General features: G+C 38.6%; 1 non-coding gene and 1 pseudogene across 1 annotated transcript; both read right to left on the reverse strand.

Moving 5' to 3' along the window:
- Positions 1 to 4,196: 4,196 nt before the first annotated feature.
- On the reverse strand, positions 4,197 to 9,113 carry LOC136277636 (uncharacterized; annotated as a pseudogene).
- A 632-nt stretch (positions 9,114 to 9,745) lies between these two features.
- On the reverse strand, positions 9,746 to 14,057 carry LOC131770067 (uncharacterized). The gene is made up of 6 exons (XR_010716077.1): positions 13,892 to 14,057; positions 13,200 to 13,423; positions 12,588 to 12,664; positions 12,212 to 12,449; positions 11,629 to 11,957; positions 9,746 to 10,998 (listed from the first exon to the last, which is right to left on the reverse strand). It is a non-coding gene; the product is annotated as an uncharacterized protein (transcript).

A 14,057-nucleotide genomic window follows, 5' to 3' on the forward strand; every position in this document is an offset into this window, starting at 1 on the left:
CTGCTCGGACAAAGCAGACACATCAGGCAATTATGAAAATTTAATGTGCTATCAATCCGACCTGGATTGCGATTTTGTTTAACGACGCGAGGATCCAATTGATTGCCAAATAAACCATGTTCAGTACTTTTGGGAAAACAAAGGAATTCATCTGTTGTCAATCTTTTTCCTTCATGTTACCGACCTTTAAAGCTTTGAAGTAAACGCTTGTAATTTTCTACTTTATTAATCTTTGAGTTTCAATTTCTTCTGTGACCTCTTTTGCACTGGAGTTAATTCTCAAGCCCCAAAAGTGGATAGTTCTCATTTTTCCCTCAGAAAGTAATGGTGAAAAATCTATTTCTAAAAAAATTAAAGTCTTAATAAAATGAAAAATGCTCGCATAATCATTTTAAAGCCACCCGCGTTCAATGCTGATGTGAGATGAATGTCCCTTCCCTTTCCTCGATTTTCATGACATCTAAAGAAATGCAATTGAAAGCCGAAATCTTTGAGCCAGTAACTGTCTCGCTCTTTCTTGTCTTGTTCGCACTCTGGCTCGTAAAGAGCTGACGAAGGGTTCACGTTCCTGTTACAAACGTTCCTCTATTGCGTTTGAAAAACAAAAATGAGTTTTTCTTCTTTTCTTTCTTCACTGCGGATTTTAGAGTTTCTTATTTATTCTATAACGATTTTAAATGTGCGCAAAATTTCCCCACTTTCAACCGCATAGCAGGTGATGCACATAGTTACTGGCCAACGCGAACCGAGTTTTTCAAAATTGTTCCGTGGCATGACTACTTCGCTTTCTGATTACCCTGGAGTAGTCAGAGGTCCACCAGCCTAAATTTAAGGTTCGACTTGCTATATTTGTTCGTGTTTATGATAAAATTTAATCATTGAGGCTCAGTAAGGTTTGATTTAGCCGCTTGGTAAAAACATTTACTTATGCAGTTCATAAATTACGATGACAGACATGATTTGTCATAACAGTTTGATGAATTGTTATAATGGGTACGTCGAATTGAATAATCAAATATTTCTTCGTATCCTCCCTAAAAGGGGGTTTGTTCTCTACAAACAAAAACAGCAAAAAATTTCAGATGAAACTGAAAAATTGTAAGCAAGAATCATCTATAGATAGAGAACGAAAGAAAACTTTTGAATATCGTTTCGCTGAGGAAGCCTACTCTGAAAACAAAACAACGTCCTTTAAAACACTTCCAGAGGCCCTGCATATGATCAAGAGTAGTGGATAACAAAGAACACTCAACTATTCCTTCAACTATCGTCACTAGTAAACTGGTTTTCGTTAATATTCCACTGATGCTGATTTCAATTTTTTGGAAAAACTCCGTCTGGTGTTAGCAGCTGTTCATAAAGACACCTGTTCGCTTCGTTCACCGTCCTCCATAATTTTGCTGTGTTGTCTCGCCTGCTTCAGACCTTGTTCCGTGGGTGGTTGATAGCCCAGGCCAGCTTTTTATTATCGCGCAAAGGAGCTCAAGAGCCTTTTCACTTTCCTTACAGCAGTTGACGAAACTTTTGAGTTGTTACATTCTGCGGGACTTTCCTTCGCTTACCAATGTCAGCAGTAAGTTTGGACAGAAATTTTTGGCCCTTAGATACCACATAACGTACCCACCTCACATAACTACAACTCGCACTGCCAAATTTACATCTGATAATCCATTTGGCTTGTTTAACCTCGCTGTTATTTTCAGGGGTCCACATCTGGTATAAATATCTTGAACCAACTGTTTTAATATATCTTATGGATTAGTGGGGTGTTTTATATAATAATTTCCACTATTGCCTATGTCCTGTATTTATCCGACAATTGCTGCGACGCCCGTCACCAATAACGAGATTCGTGACACTCAACATCAAACAAACGGAAGCTCTCGAATACATGTATTCAAATTACCGTCTAAACGTGCTGGTGTTTAACACGCACCGCGTGTGCTGCTGTGTCATCTAACCACTTTCGTATTTTACGGCCTGTACAGGTTTTTGTTATTTACCATGGTGATCCTATATCGGCTTTTTTTTAAAACAGTGTATGTGTATTTTTTAAAAATGCTCGTAGAGGCTTGGGGTGGTCGCGGTAACGTTGGTTTAATTGCTAACTCAGCCATCAACTCCGGTATTGTATATGCTTGGCGTGCTGTCGTAAACTTCGACTGGCAGTTTCGAAGTTTTTAAGAAAAATTCAATGACTTATAAGGAAAGGTGAAATATCGACGAGATGACTCATCAAAATTTTGAGGGTACTAAATTCATTTAGGCGTGTTTTTTGGTGAATATATTGAGATGTCCTGAGCATTTTTAAATGAAAATTGCGCTTTAATTATCCAGCGTCTAGCTAAAATGACACATTAAAAATTATCATAGGTTACATATCGAATCCAAGAACCATATGCAGTTCCAAGTGGATGGATAATATGAATGCTTTTTTTTTTCGATAAATAGCGAAAGCTTTTTACTTTTAGTAAAGAAAACGTGGGTGAGATCACAGCAAAGATTGATATCTCAAAGTAGTTCTTATTCAGAGCAGTGCTTTTAATGCGTGTAGGATTTCTCTTTTCAGTGCATAAATTTAACCGATCATGAATGGTTATCACATTACACTTTTGTTCGATAGTTAGCTTGACGCTGACAGCTTTCAATCTTTTTTTCTCATTTATGCGTTGAAAGCAGAAATTCCCCTATGAAAAATTTGGAGTTATATATTAATTTTTTTTATATTATGGTAGAATTACAGCTCGTAAAAAAAAAAAACTAAACAAACAGGAAATTATGCTTTAGGACCTTAATCGTATTGGTAGGTATGGCCATTAAATGAGATCGAAAACACATGAAAGGCGTTGAGTTTAAACAGTGCTTATTGAAATGCTTTACAAAGTCAAACACATTCATATTCTCGCTAATGGTGTCTGCTCTCCGCCACAGCTGATCTGCCCTGGGGTTTGCATTCAGATCTCTATCATTTAAGAAGGATTTTAATTTTTCTTTTAGAATTCAATAGACATCACTGCAGGCAGTAACGGTTATAATTTCCAAACGCCAGCGAAATATTATCTAAGTCAAGAATAAATTGATGTGTGTTACGAAAAATTGTCTAAGTCATAGAACATTCTATAGAACAGTCTAGAGCCCGAAGTCATCCAACACAGCGTGTGTTGAAATGAACCCGCTAACGTTCTATTTCTTATATAATTACTCAATTTAGAAACCGTGTTAATCTTCTTAATTTAGTTCTTTAAAAATTTCTAGATCCTCCGACTTTATGTATATAAGAGCGATAGTTTGATCAAAAAAACAAAAACAAAAAGAACAGAGAATCGTGAAGAAGCTTAGTGCTGTAAAGTCAACAAGTCAACTACGTGGAATTAAATCAGTTTGTTGCAGTTAGAGACGATCCTGAGTTTTGTCTAGGAACAACCCGGCTCTACATTGACATTGTAAGAGTGTGCATGTTTGCGTTTGAAACCTTTATCTCTTGAACACACAAAAAAAGAGATCCCAAATGAAGTATCCGAATTAGGGTAAAAATTCTCGGAATTGTGCAACCGACTTTTGCCTGATTACTTTATACTGACAGTAAGACAGTGATTATGACGTCAACATTACTCCCTAATCGATGCAGTTACGTCCATAATAGGGCGATTCTCTCAAACGTGCTTTGTGAGCTCGGGAGAAGTTTTTGGAGCGGGTGGAAGTAACAAGGGCAGAATAGGAATGTGTCAGGTTATTAGACAAAATCAAATCTTTCACAAAAGCTTCCTGGCGAAGGGTGCCTCCCTCTCCTTTGTACTTACAGAGTACTGGAGAGAGCAAAAAGAGATAGCTCCGAAATACGTGTATATTGTACAGCCAGTAGTTGTCGTTTGATTTTCGTTTTTAGCTTTTTACTCTGATTTCGACTCCCACTCAATTTCGGCGAGACTTCACTCATTGGCATCATAACTGTTTGGAGACTAACCTGCGTCGCAGATACTTGTATAAACTCATGAAGACAATTTTTTTAGCTTCTAGCTTTATTAAAAATGTATTTAAGCCTCTGAAAAAGATCACAGCAAATCGCTACAACAAAACCCACGAATAGTTAATATATGAAATGTAGTTTAAAACTATATTTGTGGAACAATCTATTCTAACCAAATATTATTGAATATATCTACATTAAATGTACGATTTTTGCTCATTTCGTACTGCTATGATGACCGGAAATAGATTGCCTCGCAAGCAACCAGCTGAAGTAAAACGGGATAGTACGTCATCTTGTCCTCGCCAAGCATCGCCTTAACCTTTCCTTCACCACTTCATTCTTTTCAAGAGAAACACTGATGACATAGTAGTAAACAGCAGTCAGAAGATTGGTGCCTAGTTCGTTTTCCAAGTACGCGCGTAAGGCCTCCATGCGACAATAAATCGAATCACTGGAAGAAACACTGTCCAGATGCAATGTTTCGCCGCCATGCTTGAACTTCCATCGTGACATAGAGAATGAAACATCGCTTTCAGTTTTAGAGGTCACTGCCTTAGGCATTACGTGATCTACAATTTCAAAATTTCGACTGTTCGAGTCAGTTTGCTCTTTGTAGCTGAACTCAAAAGTCTTCCACTTTTTGAAATTTTGCTGTGGTTCTTTCCTTTTTCCACGTCAGTTAAGTCCTTGTCATTTCTGTTTGTATTATCACGGGGCAGTCGTTCATCGATATCCGGGATTTCAAACACGGAAGGTTTCCTTTTTTTGCAAACTGTATACGTACTTTTTCTCTGTTCGTCTTTCGGACCAAATATTCCTTTTGTTTCCTTGGTGATGGGTTGATCTTCGATGTTTCCGCACTGAATTTGTCTCAAAGCCCCGGATGAAGCACGACGCTTTGCTTTAATTTGGGGATTCAAAATAGAGCCTCTCTACAAAGAAAATAAAGAAAATGAAATTTTTCATATCAACCATTTACACCCTTACATCAGTATGCATATTCTCCATACTGTTCTCTATACATGGCATAGGGTTTTGACAAGGAGAATTTGTTTAAAATCAGAGTTTCTTTATTTTGGTGATCATCTCCTTTATTCTCGTGAAGTTAATGTGGGATTAAGGAGTCATATTGTGAGGAGAAACTAGATGCTAGTCACTCTTAGGGACCGAAGGGTTAGCTAAGGGCTAAAGACTAAAGTTAATAATAGACTTAACGCACTCAAAGACCATTTTCTCGATAGATACCAGAAAAGTTGTTTTAGTAATTAAAACTTATTGCTCTGTGAACTTTGTGTATAAAAATTCACATTATTGCTGGGTTGCAGCAATAAAACTGAATAGCTGAAGTTTTGTGATCGATTTTCGACCAGCTGCAAAAACGATGCCACCTACATTTTCTTTATCCTCTTCGTGAGTCTCGGGACTCGTCATGAGTCTCCGCTGCCTTTGCTCGAATGGCCTGCTGTTTCTCTCTGGAGAAGTTACAGTGGACTGATTTCTCTTTTTTCTATGCATGTCCTCGTCGCTATTCCGCGGACCCATTTTCGTCGCGGACTCGATTTTCCTCTCCTTAGTCACGGAAGTAAGCCTTTTTTTACAGTAAACTGCGTTACTCGACCCTCTTTCCTTAACACGCCGCGGTTTCGTCGCAATGCAGCGGTCTTTTCCTCGTTCGGTGACTATTGTTGATTCACTGACAGAAAATACATCGTCCGCCTGAACAGAATGGTTTGCAAATTGTGCTCCACTTGAATGAGTCCGAACCTTTGAAATATTGGCCGTAGAGCGTGAATGTGCAGATATTTGTTCGGAGTGCCGTCTTTGAAGCGCATGCGTTAGTTTAATCAAGTTGTGCTTTCTTGTGTCGACAGGGGGTCTAGCTCGAAAATTTTCCCGCGCCTTTAGTGTGTTTACATTGACGCTTAAAGGCTGATGCATTTTTGACGCTTTGTAATTTGTCTCTGGAAGTTCCTGCTTCTTTGGCGCCTTGACACGGGCCCGATCATCATCTTGCGAATCAGGTGTCCTAGAAAGTCTTTGTTGCGCAGAAGAGATCTGTTGAAGATGTTTTAAGGCCTGACTATGTTTCATCTGAATTTCTTCGCCTTGATGTGAAGCATTAGATTCCTCTGTCACGTTCACCATAGGGCATTTTTTCTCTTTTTTTCCTGGGCTTACAATCTGAGAGGGATCGTGTGTTGATCTAGTAGTAATTTCGGAGATGTCCGAGGCAACGCTATCAATTCTGTCCCTCTCACACTGAAGGAACCTCTTCACGTAAGGCTGCATAGCAGGGACATGAAGCAACTGCTTCGCAGAGGGCCTGTCGTCAGGGTTCTTTTGAAGAAGAACAGAAACCAAGTCCTGTAAAAGTGGCCCATAATGTCTGCAAGAGAATCACCTCTGTCTATAACTAATAACTCTACATTTATAAACGATCCATCTTTTTACAAATAAATCTGTTTTTTAGAATTTTTACATGAAAGGAAGTTAGCGATGTCTCTCTCTGCTTACTTTTAAGAGTTAATTGGTATCAAATTTTGCTAAGATTATTTGCCTAAAAATAAGAATACTTGAAAAGATTATCCATATCGTATTTTGCAGGCCTTCCTTAGCTTAGTTATACAGATAACGATCATATTAGGTTAGCCCATGATAATATAAAGCTTTGTTTTAGCTGTTACTCTACATACATATAAAAGCTCTCTAAGGGGTGATTTTTTTTTTACGGCTTACAGATAAAGGTTTGGCGTTTCACGGCTAACGGTTAAACACATTGAGACCCTCGTAAATTTCATGTTCATTTTTGTCTTTCTGTCAACATCTGACATAAACATCGGCCTAAATTTTATATATATGTATATGTATATATATATTGCTGACCACAAAAAATGCCCCTAGGCCTAGAACATATGAAAAGATTACTCTAGGCTACTTACCTAGGAATGGGTGGGTATTGTCCTTGCAAAATCTTGATGACAAGCGCAGAGAAGTTGTTTGCATTGAACGCATGTTTGAGCGTAACCAGTTCATACAATACACAGCCCAAAGACCACATGTCGCTCTTATGATTATAGCTAAAAGTTTTTTTAAGGTTATTACGTGGAATTTCATTTGTACACAAGAGACATTTTTAATTGAGTGTCCAAAGTAAGCCGGGATGGCATTGGTGTTGCCTTACTTTGCTTCGTGATTGGTCCATAAGTGTCGCACCACCCTCTCTGACCAACAAAAATAAAAACCAATCCCGAATTGGTCGCCCGCGTTTTCCCGCGCTTTAGGCAGTTTATTGGTTTTTCTTCGACTTTCCGTGGCCTCTGAGAGGCATTTTCTTCTCCTCGGATTGGCCGTTCTGATTGCTTTGGTTTTGATTTACGACACTCAATCGAAAAGCACTCAATCACCAACAAATTTCTAAATTTTTTTTGAGCCAAAATGTAAGCGAGGTCACGCAAAGTTTATCATCAACGAAACAGTTACACGTGTGATTTCTACTTCAACGAAGGATACGGTTTCTTTTGACAGATTTTCTGGTGACAAGTAATACGGTGTCCCAACTGTGGTTTGCGCATGATCCAAAGTGCTGTTCAACATCCGGGCAATGCCGAAATCACCCAACTTAATGACGTCATCTTTACCAAGGAAGACATTCTGCGTCTTAAGATCTGAAACGTGAATTTTTAATAGAATATTTAATAAATCTCGTATTAATTTGTGGACTATAAAAATATATTTACGCTGGTATGATGTACATACCTCTGTGAAGAATATTTTGTCCATGAATATACTTGAGGGCGAGGCACAGCTGTGTAAACCATTCTAGAACTTGCTGTAGAGGTTTAAGGAAACATTATTAATTCTGAGAAGCATAGGAATTTCAAAAAGAGCATGTGCCTTTGTTAATGATCGGACGTATATTTATCTATGAGACACTATGGGATACTCGTCTTACGTCATTCGAATAACCGCTCCGTCGTCAGGAACAAGTTATTACGCAAATTCTATTTTACAATAGGAGTTTTTTCCGGAAAATTAAAGTCATCGTTGCAGTTATAAAGAACAAAAAATTCAAACATTCAAATATTACCTCATATTATACTAAATGCCCAGCCAAACACACGCAACACGTCAACGCAAAATCTTGCAACATTGTTGCGCAACAACTTTTTGCACACGTTTGGTCACCGTGCAGCAACGTATTGCAAGATGTTGGATAGTGCTGGGTCAAGTTTGAAATTGGTCCAAATTTTTGTTGCAACATTTTTGGATGTTGCGAGATGTTGCAAGCGTTTGGCCAGCTCCTTCTGCATAACATCTGACTACATGATCTACCTATGCTGCAAGATGTTGCATTGCAATTTTGCGTGCGTTTGACCACGCCTTAAAACAAAGCCGCAGTCCCAACGGCAATGCATTGTTTCCGGCATTGTTTTCTTTCTCCAAGAACTGTATGCATAATTTCAAAGGTGGGGTTGTGCAGAAATCTTGCTCAGGAAGGAAAACTGTCGCAAGCAAAACAAAGACAGTTTTTCTCAAGTTATAAAAATGCCTTCTTCGCTGATCTGATTTCATTGCATGCCTTGATGCATTGTATCTTCTGAAAACATATAACTCCTTTGACTAAGTTTAAGTAAGCCTTTATGCGAAATGTAAATCCAAGTTTGCGGGTATTTAAAAAAGTGAAAGTTTTCTTAAACTGTTTACATTCCTAAGACTTACTATTTCTGGGAAATGCATTCCACTCCTATCTCTGATTCTAGTGTAGAGATCTCCTGAAATTTAAGACAACAGCTTTGCTTTGAAAGGAGTTCAATTCACTCAGTATCAAGCATCAATTGACCGCACCATTTAAAACACAAAGTATACGCCAAGGTTTTCTCTCGTACCTTTTTTCCGCAAATTCCATTGCGATACACAATTTTCCTGAAGCTACAAAGGCTTCCTTGTAACGCACGATGTTCTTATGCTTAAGCTTGGACAAAATCTTCGCCTCGTTCAAAGCAAGATGGCGATCCTGCTCCGACATTTCAGAGACGCCCAATTCCTTCAGAGCATACTTCCTTTTGCTCACGATTGATTCTACCAGCCATGCTTGACCAAATGTTCCTGAACCAATTTGTTTAATTTTACTGTAACGTTCCATGTTAAAACTCTTGCAAAAGTGCTGAACTCGACTGACTTACGCTCCTTCAGAAGAACAGCAGAGTAACTCCGACACCAACTCGATAATGTAAATCTCACTGGGGCGAAATACCTTCGAATATGTTGTTTGAAAACAAACAAAAGCATGTCTCACTTTCGTTCCATCGAGAGAGCGCAATATTTTTCATATTTTTCAACATGTATTCGAGTTTGCTGTACTTGAAGCATTGTTTCCCGGTGTTAGATTTTCTTTTGCACCTTTTGTATCTATTTTGCGTAATTTTGTACCTGAACCGTCTCAGTCCTATGTGCAAATGAAATTCCCACTTTTAACACTGAACAATATTGCTCTAAACAACGAAGGAACTCTTTGCCAGCACTAGTTGATAAAATACAGGAAGTGAAAGGACCCATGATTTCAAATCAGCCAATGGCCATCGAATCTGCTATAGCAGAGCATAAAGAACTGTTGATGTCAGACAAAGGTACCTAATTCGAAGATAATTACACAAACACTGGACAAATTGAGTTAATCCCTTAGGATTTTATTGTTTATATTTTCTTTTACCGACTCCTTTTATTTAACCAGAAAAAATCATGGTAGACTTAAAGAGATACTAAAGCAAAGAAAGAAAAAATTAAATAAATTTTATTTCTTTTGTCTTTTTGTTCTGTTTTGTTTCCTTTTTCCGCTAACCGGGCATTTTGGTCAATTCTTATTAGAGAGATCAGTTTACTAACGCAAGATTTTTGTGCAAACTAAATCTCATGATTATCTGTGTTTTTTGTGTTCATTGAAAAAACCCTTTGCATTAACATCTTTGTGATGATCGTCAGAATGGCTATCGTCTTTTTAATGTTCATCGTCGTCATCATCATTGTCATCATCATCATCATCATCACTGTCATCAATACCATTGTCATCATCGTCGTCGTCGTCATTAACATCATCGACATATCTGACACGATTATCATCTACACCATCGGGTACTTTCTCGCCCTTGGGCTCCTCATATAACACCCTTATACAATGGGGCTGATTTTGTAGGTCCATAAACTGCCAACCGAAGTGATTCCCACCCGGTAAGAGTACATTTATGCTTTTGTAATACGCGAATTTGTATTTTGGGCCATGATCTTGCCAGTCAGACCAGATCTATCAAGGAAAGCATGGTGAGACCAGAACTCAGGGGCGCTTGCAGATTCATCCTCCGACATTGTGCCACCAACTGCATTGTGCAAGTCATTGTGCATATATCTCCTCACCCCAGATTCAAATGCGCGAAATTTTCTCCACGAGAGTTTCTTTAAATCCTTAACGTACTCCTCACTTGGCAAATAATATCTGTGGTCGAATCGTCTGGAGAGACACTTAGAAAATAACCACTCCGGTAGAGACCATTTTCCAGCTTGGAAAGGTCCATTTCGGACACAACTTGTGCGAGATTTACCCTCACCGTCACCGCCCAGGCCGTGAGGTCCTGGATTCCAGATATCCCGTATGTCTGTGGCACGCCATAAGCGATTGCGCGACACAGCTCGGGCCCAGTTCCAATACGGCACAGTCACGCGACAATCAACATGACGCAGAAGATTCTCAAAGATGAATAAGTACCACCGATGCCATGGGAAGAAAAATGGTCTTTGGTGAATGATATCGAAGAATTTTGGATGGAGTCTTGTAACTAGATCATAGGTCTTTTTGTAGGGGTCCTGTGTAGAGACTACTTTAAGGACCTTCACGTAGCGGCGCCGCTCTTCGAGGGGCATTTCCATAAAGTCCTTTCGTATTCTGTGACAATCGGTAAATGTTCCGTTTATACAACGGCAGCGCCGATCACACTCATCATAGGAGAAGCCCTCTATTGAGCAGCTACGGTTAAGTCCTGGAAAAGGAAGCTGCAATGTTTCCAAAATGATTGTGGCAATCATCATGTGGTAACCGTCATTCAAGGCATAATCTCGCTTCTAGAGCTCACGCTGTCCTAATCCCTTGTGGGCGGGAAACGAGAGTATCGCCCGCAAGGGACTAAGGGGAAATTGAGCTCGGCAAGTGAGATTGCTCAAGACAAGGATATTTAGAGCATTCCAGAATGACTGTTTTAAGATCATAACCTAAATTTTCTAAATAATGATAAGCACACCTAACTGAAAAACAAAAGATTTACAAAGGACCAACGAGAGTTTAAAATAAAAACTTGATCAACCTTTCACTGACCAGGTTTAAATTGAAGAAACCATTGACATGCGTTCTGTTTGTACGTCGGCATGACTGGTTATAGGCTAAATTGGATTTCCCTTACCCACCACGCGCTTCAGGATAAGACAGACAAGCGATCCGATATCAAGAAATTTCTTGATTGTGTTGGTATTCTAAATTTTGTTCTGATTTTTTACAAAATGTTTCTTCAAGTCTAGTTCCTTACTGCTGGCGTGCTCAATTCCGATACGATTGTTACGTAGGGTTCACCGATATGGCCAACTCTCCACTTATAAACGCCTCGTCACTTACTTACCTTTGCCTTTGAAAGACTTAGCTAGTCTGGGGAGATCTCGAAACGAGTTAACCTGAAAAATAGGCCTTTTAAAGGGTTTACCAATCACCATATTTGGTATGTCGATCGTCATGTGTTTGCCAACTGTTAATAGAAAAATATCTACACCGTCATTCTGAAGTTCTTTGGCGAGAGAAGTGGTCTGCTTTGTATCGTTCAAGGCAACGCTTTCCGTAATAATAAATAAGATTCGATGAACTGGATTCGTTGCATTTTTAGCGGGCGAATATATCTTTGATTTGACGTAGTCGAGGAGAGTATTTAAGGAGGATCTATTCCCCGCTTGAAACCTGTTGGTAAAAGGAGATAAATAGATAAATGAATAAATGAATTAATGATTAGTAAAACAGAGAGGATTAAAGGTAATCAAAATCCTAAGATAAAAGAGACTCTTAATGAAATCAATAATAATAGCATAAATTTATCCGTGCTGGTTCTATACACAAACCAAACTGCACCTTACAATTTTTTACTGAAATGACACATAGAGAAGGCTGGAAGATTACAATTCCTGATATTGACCTTTCTTGGGGTACAATCTTACCTAACCGATGATATTCCCTCAAGGGTGCATTCAACGTTCATGAATTTGTACCAGCTGAACTCCATGCGAGGAGTGGAGGACTGAGTAACCATTGCGACTCTAGTTCCTGAAGGGGATATACTGAACTCTTGCACCAGGTCCCCCACGAACTCCTTGACTAAGTTGAAATTTTTAGGTCCTACGACGGAGTTACTTGGTATAACCACAGTGAGGTGTATTCGAGGAGGCATATGAGAGCCTAAAAATCAAAGGGAATCGGAATAAAAGAAAAAGGGAAAGTTTATCAGTCATAACAAAGTCATTAATCGTCGCCTTTTGCGCATTTTAAATGCAGATTTTATTTAGTGAGAAGGAATCATCACTTATAGTATCTAACCTTTATCTCGCTTGGCCAACTGAAAAATGCTCCTGGAAAAGCTCCTGTTAAGGCCTCCAATGAAGCAACCGTCATTTCTAAAAAAAGTCAAAAAGAAGTAACAAGAACAGTTAGCTCTGAATAAATCACTAGCAATGTAGGAGAATACGCTGCCTTTGCCATGACATCTGCGAATGGTTAGACATCCTAGACTTATCGAATTAGGGCGACAAACCGAAGCCTCCTCAGTCTCTTTAATGGCTGTCAGGGACGTTAAAAAAATCTGTGCGATTCAAGAGTAGGGGACATAGCTGCCGGTGTTATGGTCTGGCCATGTTTCCAAAAAATTCTTAGATTGGGAGCACCTACAAAGTTTTCTCTCAAGAATTGTGAATTGCTTAATACAGTCTCGCCCAATTTTCCAAAAAGTGTTGTAAAGCGTTTTAGAACATGTCAATATGGAGAATACGCTTTATGAACTCATCATTTTCATTATCATTATATAGTATTCCATAGTATTGCAAGAGCAAAGGACTTAACGACAAGAAATATAACGAATTCCTAACAGATCACTGCCTTAATTCAAGCATGACAAAATTAATTACTTCATTTCAATTAAAAACTCATATTTACCTGCCCTCTCTTCGTACAAAGGTTTTCCTCTCAAGCCCATCAGAAATGACGTTATGAAAATTAATACAGACAGACATCGTCCATCACGGTGCGAATGCATCGTTTGTTTAGTCCCAATCTCTCTTGCAAAATACCATCCACCTCCTTGAATCAGGTACATAGTTCATCTTTTGAATCTTCATTCCCAAACTTTACTGACGGTTATTTCGCTCTTTTTATTTACACTATTTTTAAACAAAAGAAGCAGACTAGTAATTTAATAGATATAATTTACCATCAATTATCAACATCCTTCATTTACATTCTCGATTGAGTTTGTGTACACAAAACATTCCGTAAGATCTATGTGTTGCTCGAAGGCACTTTCATGCCGACATACTATAATTTTCATTGAGTTAAGGGTTTCAAGTTCTAATGAGAAATTACCCAAGACTTTTAAGTGCTTTGAACTCTCATTAGCTGATATAAGAGCAAAGTTAAAAAAATATAATTGTTATATTTTCAAGGCACGCAGGATTACAGAATTCTTCGTCTCACTTCGTTCTCTCAACGCTAGCGGCCTTGGATTTTCCACATGAAAGTTTGAAGTCAGATGAAGTCATACTAACCCATAAAAATCGCAATGCTTCGTAGCTTTTTATGCTTTGAACACTCATATTTCTCTGTAGTCATCTAGAAACAAGCTCACTAACCTCTAACTCCTAAATTCGCCGGTTCAGCAATCTCTTAGTTTACGGCCACAGTGGACTTCTCTGCAAGCGATTTAACTCTAAAAAGTTGATTGAAGTTTAAAATGCGAAGCAATCTGCTATGAAATTGTAAGTTAAGTTTTCTTAAAGAGTGACCCTGAAATTTCGA

Source organism: Pocillopora verrucosa, chromosome 13 (genome assembly GCF_036669915.1).
Source record: "Pocillopora verrucosa isolate sample1 chromosome 13, ASM3666991v2, whole genome shotgun sequence".
Lineage (NCBI taxonomy): Eukaryota > Metazoa > Cnidaria > Anthozoa > Scleractinia > Pocilloporidae > Pocillopora > Pocillopora verrucosa.